The 17,717-nt window shown below is 39.7% G+C and overlaps 1 protein-coding gene across 1 annotated transcript in view; it reads right to left on the bottom strand.

Moving 5' to 3' along the window:
- The window catches only part of MLLT3 (MLLT3 super elongation complex subunit), a 260,606-nt gene that overhangs the window by 19,444 nt on the left and 223,445 nt on the right, over positions 1-17,717 (bottom strand). The window lies entirely within an intron of this gene.

Genomic DNA, 17,717 nt, shown 5'->3' with positions numbered 1-17,717 from the left:
GGGAAAGAGCATCACATACACACCCCACTCTCTTACTCTCAATGCATTCCCTTCAACCTTCAGTACCCAGAATAAATTTCCACATCCTCCTTGACCCATCAACTCAGAGTTCTCGTCCTTCCCCAAACCCACTGAAAATATGGATCATCCGTTTGCTTAGAAGATATGCAGCAGTATCATTCTACCTCTGACGTTTATGTCTTTTCTTTCTAGTAGCCTGCAAGCACTTGAAAAAGCAAGGATTGGGGCATTTGTCTTGTGCTGCTTGTTATTCCCTCGTACTCAGCAACATGCATTGCATATAGCAGGCGCTCTCTTATCTGTGACTGGAGGCACATTAGGCCCTCTGGTCCACCATCTGCCAGTTTTTGTTTTTTGTTTTTTTTTTGTGGTACAAGGGCCTCTCACTGTTGTGGCCTCTCCCATTGCGGAGCACAGGCTCCGGACGCGCAGGCTCAGAGGCCATGGCTCACGGGCCCAGCCGCCCTGCGGCACGTGGGATCTTCCCGGACCGGGGCACGAACCCGTGTCCTCTGCATCGGCAGGCAGACTCTCAACCACTGCGCCACCAGGGAAGCCCTGTCTGCCAGTTTTTATGAGACTTTATAGTAGGTAAAGATGGGAAGAGAAAACACATGGACAGAACTGTGCAGAGAAATTGATCATGCCATCCACACATTTGAATCTTACATATTTAAGGCCCAATTTCGTTTAAAATAACAATGTTGATAAAATTGGTTGAAAGCGTGGACCATTTCTATTCCATTTCTAATGTGCTCATAGTTTCAACTACATACTCATGTTTTTGTTTTTTTAATTAATTAATTAATTTATTTCTGGCTGCACTGGGTCTTCGTTGCTGCGCCCGGGCTTTCTCTAGTTGCAGCCAGTGGGGGCTACTCTTTGTTGCGGTGCGCGGGCTTCTCACTGAGGTGGCTTCTCTTGTGTGGAGCACGGGCTCTAGGTGGATGGGCTTCAGTAGCTGTGGCACGTGGGCTCAACAGTTGTGGCCTGCAGGCTAAAGCACAGGTTCAGTAGTTGTGGCACATGGGCTCAGTAGTTGTGGCTCACGGGCCCTAGAGCACAGGCTCAGTAGTTGTGGCGCACGGGCTTAGTTGCTCCGCGGCATGTGGGATCTTCCTGGACCAGGGCTCGAACCCATGTCCCCTGCATTGGCAGGCGGGTTCTTAACCACTGCGCCACCAGGAAAGTCCCCATACCCATGTTATCTGAGAAACATTTGAGGTCTTCTCATGGACAGGAAGCATCTTTCTACTTTGCTCAGTGGGTGACTATGTTTATCACGGCCACGTGGAGGACAAACAGCACAATCAGAAGCCACTCCATGAGGGTGAGAATCTCAGTTCAGCTCGTATTACAGTTTCTCACCCCTGATTTTTTCATCTCCCCTCTCAGCACTGAACCCACTACCCCCCACTCTCCAAGCAACACCAAGCTCTACAGACCCAGACACAAGGAAGCACTTTCAGGCATTCCTAATGCACACTTCACATCCCCAGGCTGGATGGGAAAACAGGTGTGAGTAATCCACCACTCACCCTGCAGGAAAAGAGCCAGACGGGATCGCTAATGAGCAGCAGGCGGCCCACCAACCCATCACCACTGCAAGATTTCCTTGAGATCTGCAGTACAATGTCCTACACATTGCTGTTTGCGGCCCACAAAGGAGAGCTGGTGGACAAGGACAGAGGCCTGTGGGAGGTACTCTTCATTTCTGTCAAGTGGCTTTTCCACTGTCCAGTCACTATGGTGAGTCACACAACTGAAAGGGCACGCAGTCAGCAGCAACATGCAATACCCAGCTGCAAAACATTTCTCCCGTGGTCCACAGAGCACTCCCTTTCCTCTCGAAGTTGCTCTTTTCAGCCATGAAAAGTGTCTGCAAATGGTATTATTTTGATAGCTCTGGAAACCATTTGGGAGCCAAAAAAGAGGTTTCCTTATAGTGAGCAGAGAGAGCTCTAATCCCCATCCTGCCTGGCCAGTACGCGTCATCGCACTGGACTTTAAAGGAGCTGTTCTGCCAGAGCTATTTGCTGAGAGTGACATTGATTAGGATCAAGAGGACGGTGGCCATCTCTCCAACTACCCCATGCTAAATGTGACCCATCTGTCTCAAGCATCATGCCAATGCCCGATCCAAATCTGGAGGCAGCCTTCTTTTAGTTTCTTAATCATAAACAAGGTTAATAATGCCACAGTTGCTAACCATCAGGAAACTGGCAAACAGTAAAAAACGCAATACAACAGGAGAAAAAGGCTTTCTATGCAATGTTTATCATTAACACCCTGACTCTTCCACCAAACAGTCGAGCAGGCTTACAGTAGAAGACATATTCATTCAATGAGAATATTAAAATGGAAAGTTGAAAGCAACAGAAGTGGATGGAGGAGGATAAAATGTTGAATGATGGGCAGAAAATTCCAATGTCCAGGAAGCTTTTTGCAATCAGGACAATGACTTGTAGAATTTGAGAGCTGAGGAGACCTTTGAGATGATTGAAAGCAGTGATTCTCATACTTTCTTGAGCATTACAGAATCAACTGGAAGACCTGTTAAAATGCAGACCCACCCAGGGTTTCTGATTCTCTAAGTCTGGGATAGTGATGAGAAACTGGATCTCTTACAAGTTCCTAGGTGATGCTGATGCTGCTGTTCTGAGGGTCAACCAGACTTTTGAGAACCACTGACCAAAGACTCAGAAATTCATAGCTGTGAATTTTCATCAGAATCAGCTGGGTGGATTCTACACATGAGGAGATTCTGATTCAATGTTTGGTGGGGTGGGGTGTGGATGCCAGCCATGTTTATATTTTAAAAGTTCAACAAATGATATTAATGAACACCACTGATATTAAGTTGAACACTTCTCTTTTTATACAGGCAAAAAACATGTTTTTGAAAGAATCTTAATTTTAAGAAAGCGTAAGAGTTTGCATCATGAGAAAAAATAGAAACTTACTGCTCTATCCAGAGATAGTATCCCTGCCTACTCTTCCAAGTATTTGGCAAGACAGCACCCTGACAGAACATGGTTACCAGTAAATAAAAACATTTATGAAGCATGTACAATTGTGTTTTGGTGGATGGACCTTAAACTAACCTAAGCTGACCAGGACAAAATTCAACTAGATGTTAACTGCTCAAAAAGCCACTCTGCTACTAGATGAGGCTGACACAGCCCTAGATTTTATCAAGTCCAACAAAACAGAGCTGCAGCTCACTTTAAGTTTGTATTTTTCAAAAAAAAAAAAAAAAAATCAGATTTACCCCCCCAAAATACAAGTCAAGGATGACTATATAAACTAGGTAAGGTTGTGTGCTTTACAAAAATATTCACCATAAACAGGGCTAAATTAAGTTTTTTTTTTTTTTGTACGCGGGCCTCTCACTGCTGTGGCCTCTCCGTTGCAGAGCACAGGCTCCGGACGTGCAGGCCCAGTGGCCATGGCTCACGGGCCCAGCCGCTCCGCGGGACGCGGTATCCTCCCGGACCAGGGCACGAACCCGCGTCCCCTGCGTCGGCAGGCGGACTCCCAACCACTTCACCACCAGGGAAGCCCTAGATTAAGATCTGTATAGGCCCTAAGGATTGAACAGATTATGGTATATTCCTTTTCCCTCCCTAGGTATGCCAAAAACTAAGTGCAGGGAATTCCAACGAGGTTTTGAATTTTCCCTTAATTTAAGACTTGTTTTTGAATATCAAAATTCTCCTCACTAAAAAAAAATTTTTGCTTCTTTTTGCTGATGCCCTAAGCACATGTTTAGCTGATTTACTGAGTAATCACACACTAGACATGAAGTTTCTTTAAATGGTGTGCTCCACAGTGACAAAACTATAGGCTTAAGAATCTCAAATCTATTGCTCACTAATATATGTTTTTGGAAAGAACGCTTAAGCATTAGTTTCCTCATAGAGTGAGGGCACTGAACCTCACGCAGAAGCGATAATGTTAAGTGGATATAATAAAGTAAAAACTCCTAGCCCACTGCTGTTACAATGGCAGCTAATCAATACTTAGTTGCTCCTATTATTTACAATAGATCACACACTCCTCTACTACCTAAAATAAGATATATCTTTACTACCAAAACAATGGGCCTACCAAATTTGCAATGCAATCTTCAACATTAAATGGCTATGCAAAATCATTTTGTAATGGATTTTCTACAGAGGATTATTTTTGTCCAAGACAAGTAAGAAAAACTGCATGTTTACAACTCCTAGAAGTTAAGTGCTGCAAACAAGAACACCTGTCAAGGCAGGTCACATGACAGGACTTATAAAATCTGCCATTGCTCCTTAAACTGGGAGCAGACTTCCTCCTTAGGTAATCAGAAGGCAGAATTTCCATCTTTTCTAACGGGCAACTATATTTATGAACAAAACTTCAACTTGATCTTTCAAACAATAAAAATAAAGAAAAGGGGGGCGAATTATATATACCTTTCTTCAGGAGAAAGGAAGAGAATACCGTGTAACTAGTTAAATTATTTTAGACACGTTGCTACCTTTTTTTTTCCCACAAATTTCTATTTTGTTTCGAAAATGAAAACACATACCCTGCGATAAAGATCATCTTTTCTTTGCACAAATATTCAGAAAGACAGTGTCAAGGATGAGTACTAATCAAAGAAGAAAATACAAATGTCATACACTTTTAAAAGACTAATTCCTGATGGATACTGACTAAATTTATGTAGCAATCATTTCACAATACATTCATGTATCCAATCATTATGTTATATACCTTAAACTAATACCATGTTATATGTCAATTATATCTCAACAAAACTGAAAGAAAGAGACTACCTTGGACTTCCCTGGTGGCACAGTGGATGGGAGTCCCCCTGCCAATGCAGGGGACACGGGTTCAATCCCTGGTTCAGGAGGATCCCACATGCTGCTCGAGTAACTAAGCCCACGAGCCACAACTGCTGAGCTGGTGTGCCACAACTGCCTGCACGCCTGGAGCCCGCACGCCTGGAGCCCATGCTCTGCAGCAGGAGAGAACACTGAAGTGGGAGGCCTGTGTGCCGCAGCGAGGAGTGGTCCCCACTCACCGTGGCTGGGGAGGGCCCATGTGCAGCAGCGAAGACCCATCACAGCCAGGAATGGATAAATAAATAAATGAATTTATAAGAAAAAAAAAAAAAGAGAGACTACATCATTTAGTTTCTTTACTATAAAGAAACTGAAGATAATCCAACTCAACTTTCAAATATACATTTGATTTTAAAGAAAAATGACCTATAACATCCGTTCTATACAATTGTGTAAATGTTCTTCATCCTATGAACACACTCTTACCAATTTCTGTTAATAGGTAATATATTGGGATAGCTATGTCAATTAAAGGTAAGAAGTTAAGCAAGGAAATAAGTATTAAAAGTTATAAAATAACACTTAAATTTAACAAGGTCAATGCAAGAGTGAATTGTCAAAAGGCTAGAAACAAGAGAACTTTTATTTTCATTTGGTTTTACATTAATAATTCAAAATAAACATGCTAAAAGAACAAAACCTTATTATATAGAAAGGAATATGAGAATAAGACTGGAAAAATCAGTCAATAACTCTAACCTCTTAATGTATCTTTGTGTAGCTCTACATAGTCTTAATTTCATATGATCTGCCATGAGAAAGGCAAGTAAGTTCTGTGGACTACACGTGCCCCTGCCCCAAGAAATCATATATTGAAGTCCTAACCCCCATGTGATGGTATTTAGAGATGCAGTCTTTGGGAGTAATCAGGTTTAGATGAAGTCATAAGGGTGGGGCTCTCATGATGGGATTAGTGCCCTTATTTAGACAAGACACCAGAGAACTTGCTTCCTCCTTCACCCCTCCCATGTGAAGACACAGTGAGAAGGTGGCCAGCTGCAAGCCAAAATAAAGAACCCTCACAGGGAAACCAAATCAGCCAGCACCTTGATTCTGGATTTCCCACCGTCCATAAATAAATATATAAATAAATTCCTGTTACTTCAACTACCCAGTCTATGGTACCTTGTTATGGCAACCAGAGCTGACTAAAATAGAACACATTTTTTAATCTCCATTTTACTGATGATGAAACTGAAGCAAAATAAAATTAAGTGGCCAGTGGGTAATATTTATTAAGTGACCAATGAGGTGGTACAGAAAAACCCAAACGAACGTTTTGGCCAGCCCAATAGGTGGATTACAACCAAGTTTTGTGACTTCTAATCCAGTGCTCACTCTACTACACCTATTGACCTTGAAAAAGTGCTATCAATTTAAAGCAGGGTCCTGAACACACTAACACCCTTTTATAACACTAGTGTCAGGGAACAAAGTTTTCTATGTCACTGTGAAACTGAATATTCTTGTGTCTAAGGGACATCTTGTGATCAGCACCCAAAGCAAACCAGTGGTAAGACAAAACACTTCATCCCTGGGTCTGAATGTGTCTGTATCAACTGCTTCTAACATTCGTCCAATCAATACTACAATGTATTTTGTCTACTCGCCTCTCTAGTACAGTAAGTTTTGTTTTTTAATAAAAAAGCAAGTTAGTTTCTCCTCTGAATTTTCCTGATCCTCTGGACATTGGCAGTGATCAAGAGGGCCAGCAAGCACATCAGGCAACACACTACAATCATTTATTTTATCTGCCTTCAAGGGTGATCTACTCTCTTTTCCCAACCCTTCTATACAATTCCCATAAACTCCAGGGGTAAAAACAAAAAAAACAGAAATACAAAACAGAACTCATGCTTTAAGTAACCTGTCAGCAACTCTTTCTTTGAAAACAAGGTTTAATTGGAGAAAGGACACTGGAATAGGAAGCTGGAACCATTATTGCTAATTACTCAGGTCTGTGACCACACGGAAGAAACCACATCTCTCTTTGGCAAATCCTCTCCATTTGTAAGTATTATGACAACTTGAGTGAACCTGATGTTACATTATAATTGTATTTAGTCTCTTGGGCCCTTGTATTATCAAAAGCTATTGTTATACCCATCATTTGCCTGTAAAAGAGCAAGATCCTAAGACTTACCCTCCCCACTGGTTAGCAGAAGAGCAAAGATCTTTATTTCTGTTATATTTTCAATTTACAGACAAAATTATCCTGGGTGCCAAGATAATTGGCTTTATATTGAGGTGCCTCTGTTTTTACAATTGCATTTGCTTTCTTCGTTATTATCGTCATCTTCACTATTATTATTAAATGCTGTCATCATTTTGTACTCCCTGTCTGAGAACACAAAATCCCATTAGGAAACGAAATGGCCTTGGGGAACAAGGGTCTATAAATCTTTCCATAAGACCCTTTTCCACACTTAGGGATGGCTATAATTTTCTTTTAGCTTCCTCTCTTTTAAACAGAGGAGCCTCAAGTCTTTTATCTCTCATCACCAGTTGTACTTTGAAGGCTGCTACTGACTATTGTGGCCAGAACATGTGATCTTTCAAAAAAAATCCAGTTGCTGCAAGATGGTGCATGTGCCAGATGTGTTCTGAAAATCGCTCACTTGTTAAGACCTTTAGGAATGAGAAATCATCTGGAAACAGACCATTTAAAGTTGTACCACCTATAAGCATGTTACTATTCCTTGAGCAAAGACTGTGCACACAGAAGTTGAGTTTCACAACTGGCCATTAAATATACCACTTGGTTGTAACGTTAGAGACTTAGCTTTTAACTGGTCTCTTTTTCTCTTTCGTGTGTTTTGAGGGCAGAGGAAGAAAAAAGTTACAAGTGAGAGGGTTTAGAGCTGTAATGCCTCACAAAAGAGAAATAGGAAGAAAAAGAGTTTCCTGATAGAACTGCCCCATAATTAACTGCTACTGAAGCTGACCAATGAACATCAAAACACCACTGCTCATCAGTTAACAATAAGATCCCTTAACTGTTGTCAGAACTACTATTCAGTTACTTGTGAAATAACCCACCTGTGTAGCTCACAAGACACTTGAAATAATGAAAAAGTATTAGTGGATTCTCGCTCTATATAAGGGCAGTGTTGAATTGAACAAAGTCCTAAAAGTACGTTATATGTGGTTATAACTCTCAGTTTGGGATTATAAAATTTTAAATATTAAAGTAAATTAAACAGAATAAATTCAGAGTATCATAAACATGGCAATTAATTGAAATGAAGTAAAACACAGATACATGTAAAGAGATCTTGACAAGATATTTAACTGCATTTCCTTATTAATTTTAGACCTTTTTAAAAATGGCTTACTTAAAAATGGTCATATAGTATTTGACTGACACCAACAGAATCTTTATAGACTTACACAAATGTCAAGAAGTTTTATTAATTTTAATCTTTCGACTATCTTAGAGAATTTTCCCCATTAAATGTGAAGCTTAGATTTACTACCATAGCAGCAGCATCAACAGTTCATTTTATTCGCTAAAACCTTATTTCCACGGTACTTGGACTTCCAAAATAACCAAAACCCACTGGGAAAAAAGTTTTGATTTAAAACTAACCAATCATCATCAGGTTAAAAATGCAACACTTCTCATGATCAGTCTAGACAACAAAGATTGTTAATAGTTGCAAGGACTGTTTCTTTACAAGCCGTGTATCTTCCTAATTAGAATAACAGTGCATTTTTCAGGTAACATACAGGAGACCTTTCTTCTGGATGAGAGGGCCTCAAAGTTCCTTGGGTGTGGATATGCACATATATGTTCACAAAGATGTGTGTAAGGTAATCCATAGGGGTAAAAGAAAATAGAACCTTTACTCATGTTTATTTTCTGTCTTTTCCTTTTAAATTTTCAAATTTTTGTATATGCTTTCTTGTACATAACATGTTAATATGGCTATTACTATATGTATAATTTGGAAATATACATATATTGGGGATACATGTCTGCTAAAACAAATGAGTTAAAAGTCTATAGATAATTATCAGTTTTAATTCTGTAATTTACCTGCTCAAATCTTAATTATATGACATAGATTTCAAATTCCAGAGTGACGTGTGCTAAACATATAAGGCAGCATCATTAAAATTTACTCAGGGACTGTCCAGATTTTTGTACTTTACGCTCAAAATTGACTTTAGAGCTTAACATTTTAATTTTTAAGTTAAACGAAAATACTTTAACAGAGCTCCTTAACAAATAAGAGGTAACACAAACTTATTTAAAAGATAAAGTGCACATACATTTTCTTAAAATAATAGCCCAACAAAAAATACTTTACATAACCTCCTTCTCCCCTGAAATTTGAAATTCACTGTGGCTCTACTTGAAACTCTCATTTTACAGTGCGTGCTGAAAATTACACAATTTAAGTTACACAATTTATTAAGTGAAACTGAAAAGTTTATAAACAGTCTAACATCTAAATATGTTATACTTGCATTCACTTCTATTAAAATGTTAAGTACTAACAAAACGTTTATAAAAATAAAACTATTTTAAAAAATTCCCTTCTATCTTAATGAAAATAAACTAAAATAGTAAAAACACAGCACATTTAAGAGACTGTTCTCATGTGAAAACATTAGGAGGTGAATTTTTTGTTCTCAATGTACCCCCTTAAAAAACGTGGTATTTAGAATCAACACATTCCCTATTAGTAATATTAGATTCTTGTCAAGAATAGGAGGAATGTTACTGCTTATAAGGCTCTAAAGGAACCTACATTTCCATGCACACATCTTATATAAGCCTAACAGTTGCTTTTCTTCATAAATCAATCTATTGTTGCACTTCATAATGAGAAGGCAGATTTACTGCCTTTTACCGCCTTTTCTCACCATCAGAAAGATGCCTATTTGGGTAATAGAACATTTCTCTTCTTCAAGGGTGTTTGCCATTAGGGAGGCAGGGGCAAGAACCTTTAACATCTGCTCCCTTCAAGTGAAGGACACCTCTAGTTCTCACAGCCGAAATGCTGAAAAGCAAACGCCGGTACATTGATAAAAATTCTCTAACTTTAAAAAGCACAACACTTGAAATACACTGAAGACATACACATCTCTAAAACACGCATTTGGGATTTAAGGGTTATACTGTAAAAACGGTAAAACATATCATTTTGATTGCTAACATTATAACGCAAATGCCATGAAATCATCATCATAGTTAGAACAATAGGAGTTTCGAATAAAGACCTTTGATTCCATCATCTTGAATTTTCTCTGACTCTGAAAACAAACCTAAAGTACTGGCAAGTAAGACTTTAACCATTTGTCATCTCAGTATTGTGTGGTAATAACAAAAGAGTTTATAATATAGCCTTACATTCTTCTGGTTTTATTTACTTAATTTATTCTTCCCTCAGGGAGAAATATTGAAGAATTGTAAACTTTAGACTTCAATTTAAAAACAAGAGAAAGGCACTTGTCAGCATTTAATTCCTAACCATCTGCCTTTTAAAAATACACAAACATGTACTCACCCACTCACTCTAGTTAGGCTAAACATTCTTAGCAAGTAAGTAGATCTTGATGGATCTAAACAGAAGTTTCAGCAATCATAGTTCTACTTTTGGAAACACAGCTATCTTTAAACAGGCATCGTGATTCCTACTAGCAAATGCAATTGACCATAAATTAAAAGCAAACAGACACCATCCAGAACAAGTAAATAAAGTGAGGCAGGTATTGGAGTCAAGGGAGAACCTCCATTTTTGAGGAAAACTAAATTATGTCTTCTGTCCATGAATATGGAGTATTGCCTAGTGAGCTAACACACTTGTGTTACTTTGGGCTATCTTTTGTCACTTAAGCAATGCTTTCTGACAGTTTTACAGGCTGTTATCCCAAGGACTTCAGTATTTATGGCCTTTATTCACTTGGGCTTTCTGCTCTCATCCACTGATTACTAATCACGAAATAGATTTTTTTTTTTTATGGGACTGAAATTAGCTCAAAAGATGTCCTTCGACAATGGCAGCTTATGGCTAAAGGTCTTCTCCTGGCCTCTTCCTTGCGCTCCTCAATTTTCTCTTCCTTACAGACAAGTTAATGAGGGTTCAGATCCACGCTGTTCAATCAGATCAACAGCACAAGTGATTTACAGCATTCTTAGAGCATGGTTTAGAACCATTTGTGAATTGATCCTCAGAAGCTCATTCAATTTCAATACCTCAAGGATGATTTAAAGACCTAAACTTGTTTTTAATCTTCATGAAACAAGAGCATTTCCTACTCATAAAATCATTATTCAGGAAAAGCTACAAACCTTACATACATACAGTATTTATACAGCTACAAATTCCACAAACCTTAGTGTACACAAGCATGCATGAATGTTTCAAAGATATATATTATATTTTAAAACTTCGGCACATTTAGTTCACAATATGGCATTCAAATTTCTTCCTATCTAGTAAAGGCTACTTACTACCTTTTTGTCTGCTCTACTTAAAAGAACCGAGTGCTGAAAAGCAAGTAGAAAACACAGACTCTTCTTTCCACTTAATTGCATTTGACTTAAAACATCTCCTAAGAGATTGGTTTTTATCTTATGAACAATGTGAAATGTGTAATAGATCACGTCCTCTTTACCAGCTGGCTGCTGGAAGCTTGGAAGTCAAATTACTCTAGAAAATAGTGTTTTCTTATAAACTAAAACTCTGAAAGAAAACTAGAAATATTGATATTATTACTCTCATAAACTTCTGGATGAACTGAGCAAACTGCACAATTCCTTGAGTGTGTGCTAAGCAATGAGGTGGGGTGGGGAGCGGAGAAGGGAGAGGGGAGAAACTAGCTTTGAAGGAGCACTAAAGCTCCACTTACTGCTCTACAATAGAATTTACTAAATACGACTCTTCCTGAAATGAAAGGGATTATTATGATCAGCTTCTGTTTTCTCTGAAATTATGCTGGAATGAAAACATTTAAAAAAGGAAATGTTGTTTTAAAAAAAAGTTTCTTAAGCCTTTAGATATCTCCATGTCTGGATAAAAACAATGTGTTCTACCACATCAGAAAAACAACGTTAACTTATTGAGTTTAGTATTTACATGAAATTACTTTGCCCATTTATATATAACATTAACTATTTGGACATCAAGTAACTGCATTTAATTTATAGACACCCATATGGTAAATTCTCCTTGAATATGGTTCCAGGAAAATTTATTTCTGCCAATAAATGTGCATGCTTTCTGACATTCCAAATATAAAAGTATGTAACTCTCATATTTCTCTAGGAAACTTTGCCTAACTCTGAACAAATGCTATGTTCTTTAAATTTTGTTACTACTTCTCTTAGTTTACATTTGTCACATATATTAATCTGTAAGCCTAATTCCATTCAAACCGTCAGACAATATGACTGTTAAAGAAATTAAATACATGTACTTGTGTAAGAATTTATATACTCATAAATTTTAAGAAAATAAGTCAGTTTCTCTAGGATTATCAAAACAATATTAAGGAAACAACATTTTAACGTGCAATTAAATGATAGCTAATTTGTATCAAATACTCCAGCAGTTAGATGACAAGGGGTGTCCTGTTATTTTTTCGCAAGTTAAAAACAGTACACTGTTTGCTTTTATATCAAAAAATATGTGAATGGGGAAAGAACAACATTTTGGGTGTATGGCTTTGTAGAATACGATAAGCTATATAATTATGAAAAACATGGAAGAATAGTATTATTCTTTTCTAAATGAAAAGATTCATTTCAGACTAGTAAGATATTTATGTCTAATCCTTAGCTTCTCTAAAAAAATAAAAGTCTAAATATAATAATCATGAATAGAAAAAACCTCAATTTCTTTAATATGTGTTTTAGTAATTCCTGAGTAGATAAAATATGTGTAAATGCTTCAAAGTCAGAGGAGAAGGGTATCTTTTTTTTCTTCCTACCTTAAATCACATCAGGGCTCCATTATAAAGTGAGGTATTATAAAATCATACCTATTTTATAAACATTTTCTCTAATTTTTCTTAATTAGATTATAGCATGCTACCTGCAAATTAGTGATCTAAAACTGAATTCTTCTATAAATCGAAACCCTGTAGTTCTTTTACTCATCTCACCACCCTCATCCCCCCACCCTCCCTTTCATTACCTTGTAGAACATCCTAGAAGCTATCTTTCCTATGAAGTTACTGCTCACAATAAATAAACTTTACATACAGCTGGCCTTTAAAAATCAGAAATACAGCAAGCAAAGAAATCATCCTCACCTCTTTTAAAAGGAAACAGAGTAGCCCTCAGGAAAACAGAAGTGCCCCAAAGTTCACGTGTGTCAGCAAGGAGTTGAGAGCTGTTAAGAATGATCCTCTTGAAAAGAAAGAAGTCTCCTTAGGCACCCACATGTATATTTAGATTAGACTGGCAGTTTAAATGACAGCAAACACATGGTCATGACTTCCCGATTGCTCACTCGTCCAACACATACACACAGGCTAATCAGAAGCAAACATCCACTCCGAACTGTTTTAGAAACTAGCTTCTTCCATCTGATATGACTGTATGTGTGGTAAGCATACATTCTGCTAGAGAGATCAGAAGTCAAACACTTAACTGTCTCTCCTAGTATACCCGGATCTTGACTCACATTGCTTTAGTTTTCCAGGACATTTCTCTAAAGTTAAGTCTGACTTATCAACTTAAGCCAGTTGAGTAAACTCCCTGCTCTATGTAACCTGCAGAGTTTTATGAAGTACATATTCCTTTTATAAAGAAATGGCCATGTGAAGGTTCCAGGATCTATTTGTCTTAGGAGTATTTTAACTGTAAGACCTGACTATCCTATCAGTAATAGCACACACTCCTAGTCCGTAAACAGGGCAAAGTCACTAAAGAGGATCACATTTGCTTGTGCAAATAAAGAGTGGTAGAGTTAAAAGGTAGAGATACTGGGCTTCCCTGGTGGCGCAGTGGTTGGGAGTCCGCCTGCCGATGCAGGGGACGTGGATTCCTGCCCCGGTCCGGGAGGATCCCACATGCCGCGGAGCAGCTGGGCCTGTGAGCCATGGCCGCTGAGCCTACGTGTCTGGAGCCTGTGCTCCGCAACGGGAGGGGCCACAGCGGTAAGAGGCACGAGTACAGAAAAAAAAAAACAAAAACAAAAACGTAGATACTAAACATGAACGTTAAGCTCCTATTCATTACTGGGCCACTAGGAACATTTTCCAGTAAATAACACACACACACACACACACACACACACACACAGCACTTTTTGGAGACAGCTATGAACTACACCTATAACACTGAGGTGTTGTGTATATATATATGTTTATATCATACGTGTTGTATATATGCACGTATATTGATATTCATACATATTAAATGTGTTAGCAAATGAGATGCAAATAACCAAATGCTCTGTGATAGAAGGACAGGTTACAAAAAATGGTAAACAATTTTGCACTTAGCTCTAACGTCAAATACTTTGAAAACTCAAGATTAATACGAGGAGTTAGTAAAGAGGCTGGAATGGCGAACCCAAGCACCAGGAGAGGAAAAATGAGTATCTAGGGGAAGATGGCAGAAGAGAAAGACGCAGAGATCACCTTCCTCCCCACAGATACATCAGAAATCCATCTACATGTGGAACAACTCCTACAGAACACCTACTGAACGCTGGCAGAAGACCTCAGACCTCCCAAAAGGCAAGAAACTCCCCACGTACCTGGGTAGGGCAAAAGAAAAAAAGAAAAAAATAGAGACAAAAGCATAGGGACGGGACCGGCACCAGTGAGAGGGAGCCATGAAGGAGGAAAGGTTTCCACACACTAGAAGTCCCTTCGCGGGCGGTGACTGCGGGTGGCGGAGGCGGGGAAGCTTTGCAGCCGAGGAGGAAAATGCAGCCACAGGGTGCAGAGGGCAAAGCGGAGAGATTCCCGCACAGAGGATCAGTGCCGACCGGCACTCACCAGCCCGAGAGACTTGTCTGCTCACCCACCGGGGCAGGCGGGGCTGGGAGCTGAGGCTTGGGCTTTGGTCGGAGCGCCGGGAGAGGACTGGGGTTGGCGGCGTGAACACAGCCTGCAGGGGGCTAGTGCGCCACGGCTAGCCGGGAGGGAGTCCGGGGAAAAGTCTGGACCTGCCGAAGAGGCAAGAGACTTTTTCTGCCCTCTTTGTTTCCTGGTGCGCGAGGAGAGGGGATTGAGAGCGCTGCTTAAAGGAGCTCCAGAGACGGGAGCGAGCCACGGCTTAAAAGCGTGGACCCCAGAGACGGGCATGAGACGCTAAGGCTGCTGCTGCCACCACCAAGAAGCCTGTGTGCGAGCACAAGTCACTATCCACACCTCCCTTCCGGAGAGCCAGTGCAGCTTGCCACTGCCAGGGTCCCAGGATCCAGGGACAACTTCCCCGAGAGAACGCACGACGCACCTCAGGATGGCGCAACGTCACGCCGGCCTCTGCCGCCGCAGGCTCGCCCCGCACTCCTTACCCCTCCCTCCCCCCAGCCTGAGCCGGAGCCCATGAATCAGCGGCTCCTTTAACCCCATCCTGTCTGAGCGAAGAACAGATGCCCTCCAGCGACCTACACGCAGAGGTGGGGCCAAATCCAAAGCTGAACCCCGGGTGCTGTGAGAACAAAGAAGAGAAAGAGAAATCTCTCCCAGCAGCCCCAGGAGCAGCGGATTAAATCTCCACAATCAACTTGATGTACCCTGCATCTGTGGAATACATGAATAGACAACGAATCATCCCAAATTGAGGTGGACTTTGAGAGCAAGATTTATTATTTTTTCCCCTTTTCCTCTTTTTGTGAGTGTGTATGTGGTATGCTTCTGTATGAGATTTTGTCTGTATAGCTTTGCTTTCACCATTTGTCCTAAAGTTCTATCTGTCCGTTTTTTTTTTACATTAAAAGTTTTTTTTTCTTAATTATATATTTATTTTAATAACTTTATTTTACCTAACTTTCTTTTCTTTTCTTTTATCCTCTCTTTCTTTCTACTTTTTCTCCCTTTTATTCTGAGCCGTGTGGATGAAAGGCTCTTGGTGCTCCAGCCAAGAGTCAGTGCTGTGCTTCTGAGGTGAGAGAGCCAACTTCAGGACACTGGTCCACAAGAGACCTCCCAGCTCCACGTAATATCAAATGGCGAAAATCTTCCAGAGATCTCCATCTCAACACCAACACCCAGCTTCAATCAACGACCAGCAAGCTACAGTGCTAGACACCCTATGCCAAACAACTAGCAAGACAGGAACACAACCCCACCCATTAGCAGAGAGGCTGCCAAAATCATAATAAGTCCACAGACACCCCAAAACACACCACCAGACGTGGACCTGCCCACTAGAGAGACAAGATCCAGCCTCATCCACCAGAACACAGGCACTAGTTCCCTCCACCAGGAAGCCGACAAAACCCACTGAACCAACCTTAGCCACTGGGGACAGACAGCAAAAACAACGGGAACTACGAACCTGCAGCCTGCAAAAAGGAGACCCCAAACACAGTAAGATAAGCAAAATGAGAAGACAGAAAAACACACAGCAGATGAAGGAGCAAGATAAAAATGCACCAGACCTAACAAATGAAGGGGAAATAGGCAGTCTACCTGAAAAAGAATTCAGAATAATGATAGTAAAGATGATCCAAAATCTTGGAAATAGAATGGACAAAATGCAATAAACATTTAACAAGGACCTAGAAGTACTAAAGATGAAACAAGCAACGATCAACAACACAATAAATGAAATTAAAAATACTCTAAGTGGGATCAATAGCAGAATAACTGAGGCAGAAGAACGGATAAGTGACCTGGAAGAAAAAATAGTGGAAATAACTACTGCAGAGCAGAATAAAGAAAAAAGAATGAAAAGAACTGAAGACAGTCTCAGAGACCTCTGGGACAACATTAAATGCACCAACATTGGAACTATAGGGGTCCCATAAGAAGAAGAGAAAACGAAAGAGACTGAGAAAATATTTGAAGAGATTATAGTTGAAAACTTCCCTAATATGGGAAACGAAATAGTTAAGTCCAGGAAGCACAGAGAGTCCCATACAGGATAAATCAAGGAGAAACACACCAAGACACATATTAATCAAACTGTCAAAAATTAAATACAAAGAAAACATATTAAAAGCCGCAAGGGAAAAACAACAAATAACACACAAGGGAATCCCCATAAGGTTAACAGCTGATCTTTCAGCAGAAACTCTGCAAGCCAGAAGTGACTGGCAGGACATCTTTAAAGTGATGAAGGAGAATAACCTACAACCAAGATTACTCTACTCAGGAAGGATCTCATTCAGATTTGATGGAGAAATTAAAACCTTTACAGACAAGCAAAAGCTGAGAGAGTTCAGCACCACCAAACCAGCTTTACAAAAAATGCTAAAGGATCTTCTCTAGGCAAGAAACACAAGAGAAGGAAAAGACCTACAATAACAAACCCAAAACAATTTAGAAAATGGGAATAGGAACATACATATCGATAATTACCTTAAATGTAAATGGACTAAATGCTCCCACCAAAAGACACAGATTGGCTGAATGGATACAAAAACAAGACCCATATATATGCTGTCTACAAGAGACCCACTTCAGACCTAGAGACACATACAGACTGAAAGTAAGGGGATGGAAAAAGATATTCCATGCAAATGGAAACCAAAAGAAAGCTGGAGTAGCAATTCTCATATCAGACAAAATAGACTTTAAAATAAGGACTATCAGAAGAGACAAAGAAGGACACTACATAATGATTAAGGGATCGATCCAAGAAGAAGATATAACAATTGTAAATACTTATGC

Source organism: Lipotes vexillifer, unplaced genomic scaffold (genome assembly GCF_000442215.2).
Source record: "Lipotes vexillifer unplaced genomic scaffold, Lipotes_vexillifer_v1.1 scaffold317, whole genome shotgun sequence".
In the NCBI taxonomy this organism is placed as follows: Eukaryota; Metazoa; Chordata; class Mammalia; order Artiodactyla; family Lipotidae; genus Lipotes; species Lipotes vexillifer.
Note: the sequence above shows the minus strand (reverse complement) of the source record. Positions and strands in the feature narration are given on the sequence as shown.